The following is a 4,755-nucleotide window of genomic DNA, read 5'->3' as shown; positions in this document are numbered from 1 at the left end:
TATCCACTGCACCACCACAGGTCAGGCTGACAGTTTCCTTTTTGAAAAGTATTATGGGGAAAAATTTGAAGAAACTATAGCTGAGTGGTATAAGTTTCAGACAGAACGGGATAGAATTTATTCTGAAATTGCTTGCTTTGTTAACTTGTGTGGGCAAATTATTTAACCTCTCTAAGCCTTAATTTACTCATCTGAAAAATGGAAGTAATTTTAGTGCTTAACTCACAAGATGTAGTGAAATTTAAATAAGATAAGGTAAATAGGGTTGTTGAAGATAGTGTTTATAACATCAGTAAGTGATATTAAATATAAAACGTTAGTGATACTAAATTATTAAATATTAGATAAAAACTAGGTGGGGCAGAAGTAGGTTTACAGTTGTGAGTGCACAAAACACAGTTTATTCTTGTATTGTTATTTATTAATTATTGTATTATTTTCCAAATGAACACTGTAAACCTACATTTGCCCCATCCTGTATAAAGTTAAACTCTCAGATATGATATTTCATTAAGGAAACTGAGTTTTAGAGAAATCAGTTATTAGGTTAACCAATAATAGAGTGTTTTGCCAATTTATAAAAGAATAGGCAAATAGCTTTTTGGCTCTCTGAGCAGCACCATGGCAGTCAGCAAGAACAAGCACTTTATGAAAGATGGCAAAAAAAGTTGCTAAGAAGAAAGTGGTCAATCCATTTTCTATGGAAGATTGATTATGTGAAAACACTAGATATAAACGAAATGCATTTAAAAAATTTAATTTCATTACTGAGAATGTTCAGGGAAAAAAACACCTAATTTCACAGCATGGATCTTAGCTATGACAAGTGTGCTCACTGGTCAAAAAAATGACAGACCAGCCTGACCAGGAGGTGGCGCAGTGGATAGAGCATTGGACTGGGATGCGGAAGGACCCAGGTTCGAGACCCCGAGGTCGCCAGCTTGAGTGCAGACTCATCTGGTTTGAGCAAAAGCTCACCAGCTTGGACCCAAGGTCGCTGGCTCAAGCAAGGGGTTACTCGGTCTGCTGAAGGCCCACGGTCAAGGCACATATGAGAAAGCAATCAATGAACAACTAAGGTGTTGCAACGCGCAATGGAAAAACTAATGATTGATGCTTCTCATCTCTCTCCATTCCTGTCTGTCTGTCCCTGTCTATCCCTCTCTCTGACTCACTCTCTGTCTCTGTAAAAAATAAATAAATAAATAAATAAATAAATAAATAAATAAATAAATAAATGACAGACCATAATTGAAACTCATGTTGTCAAGACTAGCAGAGGTTATTTGCTTGGTCTATTCTGGGTTGGTTTTACTAAGAAACACAATAGTCATCAAATTCAGAAGACCTCTTATCTTATGCTAAGCACCTACAGGTCCACAAAATCCTGAAGACTAGTATGGAAATCATGACCTGAAAGGTACAAATGACTTGAAAAAAATGATTATTAAATTGATTGCAAATAAATCAATCAATTGCAGAAAGCATTAGAAAAGCCATAGAAAAGGCTTGCCAATCTGTTAATCCACTGCATGGTGTCTTTGTTACAAAAAGAAAAAGAAAAGAAGCTGAGAAAGCCTAAGTTTGAACTGGGGACACTCAGCGAGCTTTATGATGAAGATAGTAGTGCTGGAAAAACTGCTGGGTATGAGACAGGTGCTAAATTTGAATGAGCTGATAAATATGAGCCACCACTACAAGAATTTGTTTAAAAGTCAAGCTTTTAATGGTAACAAGTAAAAAGTCTTATTTGTATTATATATTTAAAGATATAAAAACAATAGACAAATGCTGTCAACTAAAAGCAACAGTGGCCTGACCAGGTGGTGGCACAGTGGATAAAGCGTCGACCTGGGATGCTAAGAACTGAGGTCACCGGCTTGAGTGCAGGCTCACCAGCCTGATTGTAGGGTCGCTGGCTTGAGCATGGGATCATAGGAATGACCCCATGGACTGGCTTTAGCCCAAAGGTCGAGCCCAAGGTCACTGGCTTGAGCAAGGGGTCACTGGCTTGGCTGGAGCCCCCCCCCCCCCCCCCCCCCCCCCCCCCCCCGCCCCACAGTTAAGGCACATATGAGAAGCAATCAATGAACAATAAAAGTACCACAACTAGCCCTGGCCGGTTGGCTCAGCGGTAGAGCGTCGGCCTAGCGTGCGGAGGACCCGGGTTCGATTCCCGGCCAGGGCACACAGGAGAAGCGCCCATTTGCTTCTCCACCCCTCCGCCGCGCTTTCCTCTCTGTCTCTCTCTTCCCCTCCCGCAGCCAAGGCTCCATTGGAGCAAAGATGGCCCGGGCGCTGGGGATGGCTCCTTGGCCTCTGCCTCAGGCGCTAGAGTGGCTCTGGTCGCAATATGGCGACGCCCAGGACGCCCCTGGTGGGCGTGCCGGGTGGATCCCGGTCGGGCGCATGCGGGAGTCTGTCTGACTGTCTCTCCCCGTTTCCAGCTTCAGAAATGAAAAAAAAAAAAAAAAAAGACAAGGAAAAAAAAAAAAAAGTACCACAACTACCAGTTGATTCTTCTCATCTCTCTCCCTTACTGTCTGCTGTTTCTTTTTTTACAGAGACAGAGAGAGAGAGTCAGAGTGAGGGACAGACAGGGACAGACAGACAGGAACGGAGAGATGAGAAGCATCAATCATTAGTTTTTCGGTTGCGCATTGCGACACCCTAGTCGTTCATTGATTGCTTTCCCATATGTGCCCTGACCGTGGGCCTTCAGCAGACCGAATAACCCCTTGCTCCAGCTAGCGACCTTGGGTCCAAGCCGGCGAGCTTTTTTTTTTTTTGCTCAAGCCAGGTGAGCCCGCGCCCAAACTGGCAACCCCGGGGTCTCGAACCTGGGTCCTCCGCATCCCAGTCCAATGCTCTATCCACTGCGCCACCGCCTGGTCAGGCTGTTTGCTGTTTCTTTATCTCTGTCTCTCTCCCCAAAAAAATAATAAGGAACATCAACAGTGCATTCAGTCTCAAGCAGCCCTCCCTGAGTAGCAAGTTCAAAATAGACTTTCACTGTCTTCTTTTTTGCTTCTCTATTTTCTCTAACTATTGTACATTGAATGTTTAATCCTTTTGTAAAAAGAGAAAAAGTTTTTTTAAGAAATCAATCAATTCATCATCCAACTATCCTGTAAACATTCAATTATCCTGCCCCCCACAAGACCATGGAAATATGCCATTATGGATTAATTTCTTTTATTTATTTAAAAAATTAATTCATTGTGTTAACATGGTTTCTTTTATTAAAAATTTTATTTAGAAAATTAAATTTAACAGGGTAACATTGATCAATAAGAGTACATAGGTTTCAGGTAAACATTTCTATAGCATTTGAACTGTTGATTATGTTGTATACCTAACACCCAAAGTCAAATCATTTTCCATCACCTTATATTTGTTCCTTTTTTACACCTTGCCTCCACCCTCTCTCTCATCCCCCTCCCCAAATTCCTCCTCCCCCTGGTAACCACTTCACTTTTATCTAGTCCATGAGTCTAAGTTTTATATCTCACCTATATGTGAGATTATTCAGTTCTTAGCTTTTTCATATTTACTTATTTCACTCAGTACAGTATAATGTTCTCAAGATCCATCCATGTTGTCATAAATGTCACTGTCATCGTTTTTTATGGCTGAGTAGTATTCCATTGTATATATGTACCACATCTTCTTTGTTTCCATGTCTTGGCCACTGTGAATAATGCTGTGATGAACATGGGGGTGCATGTGTCTATATGTACCAATGTTTTCATGTTTGGGGGTAAGATATCCCAGTAGAGGGATTGCTGGGTCATATGGTAATTCAATTCTTAATTTTTTGAGGAACCACCATACTTTCTGAGTAATGATTGTACTAATTTGCATTCTCACCAGCTGTGAACCAGGGTTTCTTTTTCTCCACAGCCTCTCCAACACTTGTTATTACCTGTACTGTTGCTAATAGCCAATCTAACAGGTGTAAGGTGGTATCTCATTGTAGTTTTGATTTGCATTTTCTGAATAGCTAGTGAAGATGAGCATCTTTTCATATCTGTTGGCCGTTTGTATGTCCTCATTGGAAAATGTCTGTTCGGGTCCTCCCTCATTTTCTTTTTAAAAGATTTTATTTATTGAATTTTAGAGAGAGAGAGAGAGCAAAAGAAATGCGGGAGGAGTAGAAAGCTCATAGTGGTTGCTTCTCCTATGTGCCTAAACCAGGCAAACTCTGGGTTTCAAATTGGCAACCTCAGCATTCCAGGTCAACACTCTATCCACTGCGCACCACAGGTCAGGCCTCTCCTCACTTTTTTAATTGGGTTGCTTGCTTGTTTGTTGCTGAGCTTTGTGAGCTTTATATATTTTGGATATTAACCCCTTATCAGAGCTTTATTTACAAATATGATCTCCCATTTAGTTAGCTATTTGTTTTGTTGTCAGTTTCTTTTGCTGTGCAGAAGCTTTTCAATTTGATACAGTCTCATTCATTTATTTTTGCCTTTACTTCTTTTGCATTTGGGGTCAAATTCATAAGTTGTTCTCTATAGCCACGACCCATTAGTTTAGTACCTTTGTTTTCTTCTATGTAATTGATTGTTTCAGATCTTATGTTTAGGTCTTTGATCCATTTGGAATTAATTTTTGTACAAGGGGACAAGCTGTAGTCCAATTTCATTCTTTTGCATGTGGCTTTCCAATTTTCCCAGCACCATTTATTGAAGAGGCTTTCTTTTCTCCATTGTGGGTTTTTGGCTCCTTTGTCGAAGATGATTTGTCCAT

At 40.6% G+C, this 4,755-nt stretch overlaps 1 pseudogene; it reads left to right on the top strand.

Annotated features, from left to right (window-relative positions):
* Positions 1 to 1,250: 1,250 nt before the first annotated feature.
* LOC136393939 (small ribosomal subunit protein eS1 pseudogene) lies at positions 1,251 to 1,712 on the top strand (annotated as a pseudogene).
* The last annotated feature ends 3,043 nt before the right edge of the window (positions 1,713 to 4,755 follow it).

This window comes from Saccopteryx leptura, chromosome 2 (assembly GCF_036850995.1).
Source record: "Saccopteryx leptura isolate mSacLep1 chromosome 2, mSacLep1_pri_phased_curated, whole genome shotgun sequence".
NCBI lineage: Eukaryota > Metazoa > Chordata > Mammalia > Chiroptera > Emballonuridae > Saccopteryx > Saccopteryx leptura.
Note: the sequence above shows the minus strand (reverse complement) of the source record. Positions and strands in the feature narration are given on the sequence as shown.